The sequence below is a fragment of the Ptychodera flava genome, chromosome 19 (genome assembly GCF_041260155.1).
Source record: "Ptychodera flava strain L36383 chromosome 19, AS_Pfla_20210202, whole genome shotgun sequence".
Lineage (NCBI taxonomy): Eukaryota > Metazoa > Hemichordata > Enteropneusta > Ptychoderidae > Ptychodera > Ptychodera flava.
Genome location: NC_091946.1, coordinates 14090809 through 14103597, shown reverse-complemented (window position 1 = coordinate 14103597; position 12789 = coordinate 14090809). Strand labels below are relative to the sequence as shown.

Sequence of the window (12789 nt, the reverse complement as noted above, 5' to 3'; positions counted from 1 at the left end):
ACCCTTTCATCCCTGTTCTCATATCTGAAGGTCCAACCACGTCATTGAAAACGACGGGGTTGTACCAACCTTTGGAATTAAAAGGCTGGCGGGAAGAAGTAATGAAAGCAAGACACATACTTAATCGGCTCGAATTTTCTTCTGCTTAGAAAAAGCAATTCTGAAATATAATACGTGCATTTTCATCGCCTTCGAAATATGATTAATCATGCATCTCAAGAGAGCAAAATATGAACGCATCACTGAGTAAGTATGCCAGCAGCGATATGCCAAAAATTATCACTTGCACTGCAGTGCTAAAAGTATGATTGTTGCTGCTCAAAATGGAAATGATGTACTGCTCTGCACAATGAATAAGACTACTTGTAAAAGTAAACAATGTATCTAAAAGTTGGGACAGGTTCAAGTACAGAATGATGAAACTGATAAAGCTCCACGTTACAAAGGTGTCAGGTTAGACCAATGTATGGGAAAAATGCTTTCCCCGCGTTTTCTTTCGAGCTTTCACAAAATACAATCGACTGGAACTGTTTTGTGATCGTTCCTTGGGGATTATGGGTGAATTAAACTTTTATGATTGCCTTAACCCCTATATTTTGCATCAATTCTAGAATTGAATTATACTTCAATCCTCGTGTACCCAAAATTTCCACCACAAGGGCAGTAGCGTCTGTTTGTTGATAATAGCTTCCTTCAATTTTCTTTGCATGAAAAGATCAGTTAATATCATGTTGTAATAAGGGACACCCTATTGGCTGAGTTCCTAAATATTTTACATTAGCTTTTATAGTATTTTATAGTAAAACAGTTGATCAACAGTGTGCTACCCTCAACAATACTGGTATCAGTCAAGATCAACACGGCTCTATTGAAATATTTTACATAACACACTGCAATTGGTCTAAGTTGTATGATTTGAGATTACATGTAAAGTTTATATTTGCTAACAGGTCATGGCTGACCCTAATGATCAGTAGTAGAGTGCTAGCACATTTCACAAACTAATCTCAGAAACGCAAAGTTTTGAGGATATTATTTACTTTGTCTTGTCGTATATATAAGGGCAGAACTTCCCCAATAAGTAGAGATAGCGAATATCTTGGTGTCTTACTTAGAATGGAACTGACAGTATTGCCCAACGGTCATTTCGAGTTTCAAAGACAGTCTTCAGATGATAACTAGGAAGGTTTCCTTTCAGATGAAAGATAGTGTGAAAGTCGGGTTAATTTGCTCGCGGTAAAGACAATCCAGGCCCTCTCCTCGTTTGTGGAAACCAAATAACGTACGTTAAATTGCGAGATGTCGACATTTCTCCCAAGGTTCTGCTTTCAGTTCCCTGTCGTTAATGGCCTTCATTTCCTTCACTCTAATTCTTGTATTGGGATTCTATGTACCAATTTTGATGTGCGATTGCAGGAGCTAGCCTGGAGTGATATAAGACCAGAACACCAGATGTAGATTTACAAGGTACCTATACCAGAGTTCGTCGGTGATACAACGAAAGAGTTTCAGACTTCATGCTTTTATTGCAATATCGACCTTGTATGGTGTAACTCACTGAACCAATGAGCACATGTTCTACGCATTCAAGGCTATGTTCGTGTGCCCATGTCTCACCAGAAAACCCCATTCTCGTTGTCGTGTTCGGATTTAAAAGTGATAATTATCCTAATGTGTGCCATAAAATTTAATTCTCCAAGTGTAATACTGTACTATACCGAACTGCCTTTCTCTTCAGTCACGTACATATATTCAGTTCACATCTGGCATTATATTAAACCTTTTATATACGCAGAAAAAGTGATACTTGGAAGTTGCTTTTTCGTCACTGGTATTGTCGAAAAAACTCACGCAATACGTTTCGTCCCATGCAATTATCGTGACACAGATCATGACGGAAACCAAAATCCGCAACAAGGAGAATCGGCAATGCCGCGGTACGTTTCTTTAATTTTCCACGGCCTTGGTTTTTTTAATCCTGTATCGTGTTACTACTTCTTTTGATATGGCTGTATTCAATCCTGAAGATTACGTGGAAGAAATGCAACAAAGACATCAATTAAGTACGGCATCAGCTCGAAATCCGGGCTGTTTGTTATTCTCCTGCAACGCCTGAAGGTAACCAGTGAGGGGAGACTGGAGGCGCCTGAAAGCAATTCAGTACACCATCTAGGACACTCCAAACCGGGCCACAACTGAACCGGAGATAGTTGAAAAATAGCCTTAAAGATTTCTTCGACGGTGTCAACGTAAAGTCAGAATCAACCTTTATTCGTTCATAATGCTAATTGTGTCTTTATGCACATGTATACCACAAGATTTTGACCAGTTCACGACACATATTATATGAACCAGCGATAGTGAGTGCATATATGAAATTACCGGTCAAATTTGAGTGATACTGGTCCCTGGGGTGGTTCATTGCTACAATATCATAACAGCATACAGAATTCTAGTTTTGATCGTTAAAAAAACAATTCTTTCTGACTTGGAGCTCCCATTCGTCACAACTGTGAAGCACTGTTATTTCCATGTCCCGACCAATCAGATCGCGGTTTTTTCGCAACCAATATACTGGTATGATATGATATTGTTTAAACACTGGTATTTGTCCTACGCATGCGCCTTTGCTCTGGGAAAACGATGATAGGGGTACGGTAATTCAAGGTGGTGTTGCGCTTAACCAACACTTTTTTCAAAGCAATATTTCTTAACAAAGATAACATAAAGACCCCCTAATACTATGAATTTTCAAAAAACATATGATCTAAACTTTAGTATGGTAGCAATAGGTTACTCAAAGGATGAAAGGGTAGATATTTGGAGTAGAAAACCTCAATTTTGGTATTGATGATAAAATTCATTGAAGTCAAAAACTTGATGCAAATTCATGAAATTTAATATCTTATTTGAAACTAGAGTATCTGTAGTAAAAAAAGACAATTTTGTTTTGCATTATCTATTCTTATTCTAAAATATCGGGGTTGCGAGAGTGGCATTCAAAAACAGAGATTTAAATCATGATATATAGCGAAGTGGAAATGACTCATTTTCTAAACCATAGATTTGTCTGACAGTATTTAAAGAGATACTGTGCAAATTTCACAAAAGTTTGACCAAGCTAGAGTTTTGAAAACGTGAGAAATAAGAAGCCGATGGAAATCGGGTTGTTTGCATAAATTTGCATAAATTTACTATACTTTCTTACGACTGCTTGTCATGCTAAAAGGTGAACCCAACCAATATTTTATGCTTGGGTTAATATATTAATCAAAATTGAATGAATCTTTGCAAAAATGTGATTTTGAGCACTGTTCCTCCACCGTGGGTGGAGGGACTGTGTTTTGAACAAAACGCGCTGTCATATGCAACGCCACCTTAACGATGTTGAAAGCATAACAACGATAAGAATTGCAATGTCCAACAACGTGACCTACATAATGCCACCAACGCTTACGTTGAACAGACGGACAACGAGCTTCAAATCAGCAACAACAAAAACTGCTGTAATGACGGTGGCATCTTTAAACCACCGTCACAAAACACTTTTCGCTGCCTTGCAAGCGACGGATTCTCACGTAAAAGCACCCATATGGGAAAGCAACGCCAGTATGAAACGCCACTTTCATTTACATTTATCCTTTATAAAGCAAGATATATTTACACAAGGTCTTAGAGGTGGCTAAGACAAATCAGTTCGCTGCTTCCCACTGACTCCTGGCGATAATAAAACTCATTTGCATACTCCTTTATTTCTCATCAGTGGATTAGCGTAATCAGCTTCTCCTTGTTTTTCAAACAAGCATGTAATCCAAACGTTGCCAAGGGAGAGATTGCTGCGGACGGACTGTCCATAAAGAAGTAAACAAAATCTTGCTAAAGTAAAATCGAACAGTATCTTATCTGGGTGAAATCGTGCTATCATTTTCTATTCTATACCGCGCCAAACTGGAATTTGAGCCGAAGTTAGTCGATAGTTCCCTGAGGACTACAATATCTGACTGAATTCAGCCAGCTGCCATCGGCACATGGGAATATGAGGTTTTTTCTTAGCGCTAGCTTATGGTGTATATGTCGCTCAGCTTCCGACGCACTGCGGGGGCTTGTGATTCATACGAAGATTTCCCAATAGCGCATCTGCATCCGATCTAAGCTAGTGAAACAAGGATACTCGAAAAGAAGACTGATAAGATCTGTTAAAGTGTACATGGTAGATATTGGGATACTGTGGAGAAATACGACCATTTTGTGACATATTACACACTTTAATACGTGAAGCAAAAGTCAATAAGGCTTCTGTACCTACTCAGTACATCTATTCTCAGAACTCTCTACGTTCCAATTTTCATCGCTTCTTTCTTTCAATATTATAACGTTTCACTGCTTAACTGCCTTCTCAGTTGAGTTGTACATGTTGCACTCATTTTTGCAAGAGGATAGTTGGATATATATACAGAACACGGGATAGAAGTGGTGTTAATGTCACCTACACTACTTTGTCCTACTTGGTTAAGCATGTTGAGACACACAATATTCAACTTGTCAGCTTGTCTTGATCATGTGTGAACAGTATTCGTTGTTGACAAGTGTATTCAGGTCAGGACACAAATAAAATGTACACAACAACAGTGCATTTTACACGTAGAGACGCTGTATTGACAAGCTTTCAAACGGTTAGTGTCCCAGCATGTTTTTGGAGTAGATCAACAACTTGTGATTAAAGTACAAAACGAAATTATTGAAAAGTAACCCCCTCATACTCATAAAGACTTTGAAGTCATCCTCCCCTTGTTGTCGTCGTGTCGCCTGCTGACATCACAATGGCTAAACTTAGTAAAATTTTAAAGTGCTGTAAATTGGTCCTAAAATTTCATTTTATAAAAGTTGATGTCAATATCATAAACAATCACTAGGTATTTTAGGTGAAGTCACTTAATTACATTCCCATTCACTAACTATAGAGGTTTGGCGGTAGAGGTTGTGTTTGCTAATTTCATTACTATGTGATTTGCTGCCTGAGTCACCGTCCTGGTTCAATCACTTGACGATACCAATAAATAATACTGTCATAAGTTGATAAATTTTCCTGATCTTTCGTTTTGTGTATTAATTACAGATTCTTGTTCTACACATGCCGGAAAATGCCAAGAGAGTTTGAACGGTTAAGAAGGGCTTGACTACGCAGTTTCTGCGTAGTGAAGCTTCATTACGTATTCATGGTGACCCCTGGCCAGCTGTCAATAACTTTGGGGGCTTTTGTCTTTTGGCCTGCTTTGCATATGCGTCGTTGGACACGACCTGCCAATCACCCAGGTAGTCAATTAAACTATTAATTGACTGTTTACCGACCCAATTAACACTATCCAGCAGTATCAGTCATATTTTAATCGCGTGGCCCGGGTGGGCACAACGTAGGAACGCGTGTATTTCTATGTGTACGTTTCACTTGTGGTGTTGTTTGTACCATCGTGCTTTTGAAGTCCTTGTTTCACCTACAGCATTACCTTCAAGGTGACAGGCTTACTATTAATGTTCAGTATCATTGCACCGAGTTCTGCCCACGGTGAAAACCACCTGTTTGCCTACTAATTACTGCCCGTCGCTGCCCGTCCTGAATGTAGCCTATCTATAGCTACAGTAATCACATAAATCATTTATCAGTTTTGATATATACTCCTAAATTGTAAGTTTGATAAAAATCGAGACCACATTCAAGGGCTATGCAGACTGTCCATGTACGCACACACAGTGACAAGAAGGCGGCAAACACCTACTCACCAAGCACATCGAATCGGCGAAAAGAAGCATAAAAAAGCTAGGCTCATCGCTAAAACAAACGCGCCAAGCGCTAACAAAAACCCATACCAAGCGGCCCTTTTCAGGGCCACCAAATACTCCAAAAAGGGAACTACCAAAAAATACGATAAATGACATAGAACACACAAACACTTAAAAGAAATAACAAAAATCGTACACATAACAAACAACTGAAACACAACATTAAATACAAAATAAACAATCACAGTAACGTAACAGAAAACATGGCCGTTGAAATAAATCAGCTATTTCCAAAGAAAGCCGACAACAACATGAAATTCAACAACAACCTATCATCGCTCAAACTATGAAACTCCGAAAAATAGTACTAGGCAAAAGCCTTAAAATTCATTCGGACACCAACAAAACCAAACAGAATAAAACCACCTCAGGATTTCAACAAATAAAGTCGTATAATTTGACTACGCTACATCGTGAGACACAAACAATCGCAACAACACCAATTCAAAGAAAAGTCAAATTGGACTCCACGAACAACAAAAAACAAAAACTTGAAAGATATCTGAAGCTTCTAAACTCGCACTTCTAGAGATACCCTTTCAAACAAGGAAACAAAACATGTCGCGTGCCAAAAGAATCGCGATAAACCAGCTTGCAAACATTGGACAAATTTTGGGAAAATAACCCTTCGACAAGGGTCGGTTTTTCGTCATTGTCAACACAAACGATTACGTACTCGAATGCGAAAGGCAATTACGTAACACTCAGTATTATACACAACAAGCCAGAACAAACAGTAAACAAAGTAAACGAACTATTAATTAAAATGTACGAGAACAAGTACATCAACCAGGATACTTGTAAGTATCTTGATCCAATAAACATAAAATCCGTACCCCGCAGTGGTACTTATTGCCTAAAAATTCACAAACCTCCGCAAAAATCTAAAAGACACACCAGTCAAAACAAATTTACCGAAGTAAAGAAATATAGAACAAACAAACCGAACCACCAAACGGACTCACAACGTGACCAAAATTAATTACTTGCCTCGCTAATCGGAAAGCAAGACCACTAAAATGCATTAAAATAAATTTTCACAAACACAAACTAAGGAAAGAATCTACACTGCGACTGATGAGAAACCACACTCGGGTTTCGAAACGCAAGCGTCAAAGGGCGACTCTATCAACTTTTGTCAGGTGCCGCCAACTAAGCTGTTCGTGCAAAAAGGTGTTCGTGCGAAGTTTTTCAGCGGGGCGGGCAAATTTCAAAAGTAATCAGCGGGCGGGGAGAAATATCGATATTTACTGTGGACGGGGAAGAAATTTCAATACTTTCAGCGGGCGGGGAGAAAAATTTTGACAGTGGGCACCGGAAAATACGTAGAGGGAGGGGAAAGCGGCGTGCTTGATAGAACTTGAGGAGAAATTAAGCGCCTAACTTAGAGGGGAGCAATGTTCCAAGTATACTGCTAACTGCTCGCACGGTTTTGCAATGTTCTGGGGTGCCTAGTGGGCATCTAGTTGGCAATGGGAAATTTCAGTAGTGGGGAGAGGGCAGCGAGGAGCTTGAATTGTTGTGGGGAGTGGGGAGCGGGCAGACTGTAGATACCGGAGGGCAGTGGGCATCAAAATTCAGTGGGAGGGCTATTTTCAGCGTATGCCAGTGGAGGGCATTACGAACAGCTCTCACTTTCCCCTCCAAATTTTAGGTTAGGGTCAAAAATAAGAAATATCGGTATATCAGCCTTCAAAACATGTTTTGTGATGATTTTGCGAAATTGATGAAATTCACCAGTTGGCGGCACCTGTTTTGTAACAACATAGGTCCGGCTGCGTCGCGCCATAAGCTTTCCCCACACAAACAAAACATTACCGTACTCACTAATCCAAACTTCTCTACAAATATCCAAAGCGAAACAAACATTTCATTAACACAAACAATCGAATAAGAATGTAGGAACACATTTTCGAAACGAATCAAACACAAACTCGACACAAAAACATTTAGGATAGTTAGGTGGGGAGCCTGTTTCACATTTTTTACATCTCGCTATACTGTCTATGATTCTAAAAATAAAGTCATCTGCCACTTTTTCTGTATACGCGGTTTGGCAAAACTCATCTCTTCAATCGAAAGTCGGGCGATTTCATGGTTCTTTGGGGCACTTAAGTGTACGTCGAGCTTAAGGAATGTAGTTACATTCGCGATGTTTTATTCGAAAATTATTTATTTCTTCAAGGGCAAATGCACATAATTTATGCTGTTGGAAATACTGGCCGCTCATAAACAAGACAATAAACTCAATATATGTGCATCTTTACTTATATTGTCAAAGTACCACCGACACCCACAAAAAACCAAATGGTTTCAGTCCAGGTATTTGCAACTCTGCCATCCGACTGGTCAACAGGGAATCAACCATAGGTGTCTTTTGGCACGCGTATACGCCAGTCACCTAGGCGACGGTAATCTGCACCACTTATCACCATCGGGAAGGTACTCCTCCCCATATACCACTGGTGATCCCACCCTCAAGGCACTGCGTCATTCGACCAAGCATTGTTATTGTAATTTCCTGCATAAAATTAACAGCGAGGTCAACCGGTCAAACTCTCTTGGCATTTTCTCTCATGTACGGAGTACACACCTTGGAACGAACTTCCGTATATAAGATAATCCATCAATTATTTTCTTTATTCAACATGTGTGGGGGACTTGTTTTGAAAAATGCGAAGAAAATAGGATGTTTTATTTTCGTGAATATTCGTACTTTATTTTTTCTCAAAAGGGCTAACACAGAGATTGCTTGCCAGCTTGAATCACAAATTTGAAACAATTTGACTCTCTAAATGCAAAAATGTTGCATGGTGACCCAAAATTTCCATTTCTGCCGAGACTGTAAAATCTGTATCTTCTTCACCACTCAACTGAAATTCCGTTTTGCTGTGACGGTCCTTAAGATTACAAATATTAGGCACATAATAGTACTTCCCCTTTTCTCCCCCACCCTTGTTGTTTATTGTTGTTGTTGTTGTTGTTGTTGTTGTTGTTGTTGTTGTTGTTGTTGTTGTCGCTATAGTTGTCGTCGTCATCGTCGTTGTCGTCGTTATCCGAAATGTTGTCAGCGTCGCTATCGATATTACCCGCGTTATCGCTATCGATGTTGCCTTTTGTTGATAAACCAACCTGATTATCACGATGTACAGCGAAAAACACTAGGGATAAAAGCAGCATTGAAACATTAGAATGGGAGCAAAAGAAGCACAGACGTTTAGGGTACAACCCCTTCATCTTTATTGCTCTCATTCAAGTGAATTTAATCCAATTTTCATCCCCATTTCACGGTTGTAATATTGAAAATCAGGCATGGTTTCTCTTTCACTTCGCGCCAGTGCAGTATTCAAGGCGAATTAAGGTCGCATACCTTCAACGATTATACGACTATTGACATTGCTTTGACGCATCGTTTCGTGTCAAGTGCCATTCAAATTGAGTGATTGCTCGTACTCTAAATGACATATTTTTCTAACAATACGTTCCATAGGACAATAATCCTGCAAGGCTGATTGGATATTCGAGTTATCTGCACGGCATTTCTAGTCAACCGTAAAACGTCCATATGAAGACTGGGTGTTTTTATGAGAATGATAGCATTTCAACATACCGAGAGACCTACTGTTCTCGAGTAAGGCAAACATTACTCGCGTGATCGACAGAAGACCAGATTGCGTGTCAACCGTACTGTGTCTCCAATAACCCGTGTTTGAACACTTCTTGAAAACCTGAACTCACGGTATTATATTTATAGTATTAGAGATGCGAATAATAGATTTAGCGACAAGCCCCCCCCCCCCCCCGAATAAAGGGTAAGACATTCAGATTAAATTAATGGGTTATCAATGGCCATCGCTGATACACGGTTGTTTGGCAAAGATTGAGGGTCAAAACATGTAGCAGTGTCAGAGTGTATGAACGAGCGTAAATAACCAAAGAGATGCAAGACTAGTTTGAAAGCATGCGACACGTTCATGGTCTGACAGTGATGTCATCAGACCATGGAAGGTTTCCATGGCAACATGAATATTCTGCCTTTTTAGAGCAGTACTAACGGGCGATATCGCCAAATATATTCTATCTGTCGAACAGGTTTTCGATGCGGCATCTTCATGCTTGCTTTTTAACTTTCGTTCCGCAATTTTGAAGCTTTGTTTGTCGGTGCTCCTATAATCTTGATATTCTAAGATTTCTGTACGACGGGAGTTCATTGCATTCCTGTCGTTTTCGTTGGTACTTAGGGGAGAATGCGCGTACGGGACAGATATCGAGACGCTCCGATTTTTGAACAATTTACTGTACTTTGCCGGTCTGCTGCTTATGTAGGGACAGAGTGAGACTGTCACAATTTGATGTTTGTGGTAAATGAAGTTTACATCCCCATGTTTTCGTAAAAACCGGAAATTTACTTCTTTTTTCCAGAAGAGTGTACATGTATTAATGTCAAAAATCTAAGGTAGTTTGTTCCTCTGATACCGACATTACATAGTGAACTCCGGTTTTGATTTTTGATTATGAAAGAAAATGATTAAAGTGTCCCTGAAGAAAATAGACTAAAAGTATTGATCTCCAGACGTTAACTACATGACGCTGGTGTTACAGGAACTTGAAGTTCATGGCGTCTGCATTAAAGGTAGTTCGCGCCTCGAATTGAAAGATTGAAACTTTTCCCTAAACTTTTCTCATCGAAGCTTTAAACCATTCTCTTTCAAGATCAATAAAAAATTTGGAAGTGACAGTGCAAACTTTGGTTTTATGGAAACATGGTAGCTTACATTTACCTAGATTTAAAATTCAAAATGGCCGCCCTTTCTGCCTTAATTCATTCTATAAGGGGAAATTAGAAAAATTCGATTTTCCAAATTCTCCCATGGAAACTTTATTTGTACCCTATGAGCTTCAGAATAAGCCCAAACAAGTGGTAGACAAAATAGGCCAACACAAAACTATACAACAGTTTGAGAGTCCGAATATCTGTCCCCGAGGAACCATCTAGTACTAAAAACTGGCAGATGGAGCTCAGAGGACACATCATACTTCAGGTACTATGTGCCTTGAAAGTGAAAGACTTAAACTTTTGCTCAAACGTTCCTGAAGGAATCTTTCAACCATTCTCTTTCAAAATCAAGAAAGAAAACCGGGGGTCACCGTGCAAAGTTTGGTACTAGAGAAACAAATAATCCAAGATTACCGATATTTGAATTCAAAATGGCCGCCATCCCTGTATTAACTGTATAGAGAAAATAAAATTTACGAATTTCGAAAAACTAAGGAGGCAAAAAGGAATTTTACACCAAGAGCTTTAAAATGAACCCCCACAAGTAGTATATCAGAAAAGAATTGTAAAAGTTTGAGAGTACGAATATCCCCAAGGCGTATTCTACCTTAAAGCTCTCGTCAAACCACAATTTTACTAGTGTTACAGTGACATCAAGTCAGAATAGACTAGCACACCGAATATGTGAATATCCCTCGAGACCAATGTAAAATTTGTCCCGCTAAACGTTGAAATAAGAAACGTCTTTTGTGAAATAAAAAAAGTGTGTCATTAAAGAACTAATTACTACGTGTCCTGTGTTGAACTCCAGATAACTCAAAACGCTATAGTATGTTCAATGTTCAATCTGTGGGGTGGGGAGTTACCTCTTTAAGCAATGCTCTGTCCATTCAGCTAACAAAGCTTCGGGTCACATTAGTGACATGTTAAATTATCCCCTTTCAATCACACTGGTGCATTAACGGCCATCTCAAGACATGTTTTATGTTGTGGACTTCATATCGTTCTTCAGACCTCAGCCTGTTTTAAGATTCCAATCCTGTTTGAAGGTTTTTCCCGTCATAGGTCTTTGATTCGTCTTACAGATGAACTTTTACAACGTATTGATACGGAACACATAAACGGTATCTTTACTTAATCTGTCAAAGGTATTTTGACATTCAGCGAAAATATTACCGTACAGCTATGATCTGTCGGTCGATATGATCGGTCGGTTCAAGTTTTATCTTTCAAATGGGCGGGATATTATTGGTTATTCGAGTTGCTTGTCAAAGACACATTTTATTACTGTAACGTCAGACTTTCCGCCAGGTTCGTATCTGAGTCTGCTCTTATCTCCGTCCGTAACATCATACGACTTGTCTTTTTTTCTGTTTATTCTTCAACATCGTAAAAAACGTACGCGTACGGCGATGATAAAACTGTATGCGCTCCCAAGTGGGGAATGAATTGACGAAGTTACTGAACGTATACATCGGCCTATTTTTACTTTGATTCTTGGGCAGCAAACAAAGATGTATGAGCAATATCGTATCCGCTAACGGTTTGTTCGTGGGTGGACATATCAACTGACTTGGATGGTTGGTTCAGAAGGGTAATCATACCCGGCAGGAAAATGTTGTCCTTTTGCTCCAGCGGGCCGTACAGGGAGTATTATTCGTCCGTTTTGGGAGGGTTTTCCAAGGGGATAAGCAACGTTTTGCGGCGCTGAGGGGTAGCGTCTCTGACTTACGAAATACGTCTTTGTGGCGGCAAAAAACAATCTGCATATCACGTATTGTTCAACTGAGCTTACGCAAATAATTTTCCAAAATTTCCAAATTTCAAGAATTCAGGAATTCCATAGGTTAGAGGGCTCAGTTGATGGCACTTGGGAGATTTTGTCGTGTTCCATGGCGAGAAAACTATTAGAGGTTCCTTTACTGAAGAGGAAGAGAGAGACAGTCTCGAGTGCTGAGTGAGTAGTCGGAGGGAGAACCAGTGTGCGGTAGCTAGTTGCGGCTAACTTTCCCCTTCCCCTCGAAATTAGATTTGTTTTCAAAATGGTTTAGAATGGTACTACTTGCAAAGCACCTCTGGTTACAATTACTTGAAATCTACTCGCTTGCTCTCCTGTAGTTCGCAGTAACTAGCTTGTGTATAAATGTCAGCAAGATTTAGCAATATCACGACAT

At 39.5% G+C, this 12789-nt stretch overlaps 1 protein-coding gene and 1 long non-coding RNA gene across 2 annotated transcripts in view; one reads left to right on the top strand and one right to left on the bottom strand.

The window, feature by feature from the left end:
- The window catches only part of LOC139118657 (uncharacterized), a 358536-nt gene that overhangs the window by 263835 nt on the left and 81912 nt on the right, over positions 1-12789 (top strand). The gene's annotated exons all lie outside the window — the stretch shown is intronic.
- The window catches only part of LOC139118651 (neuromedin-K receptor-like), a 58762-nt gene that overhangs the window by 3118 nt on the left and 42855 nt on the right, over positions 1-12789 (bottom strand). The gene's annotated exons all lie outside the window — the stretch shown is intronic.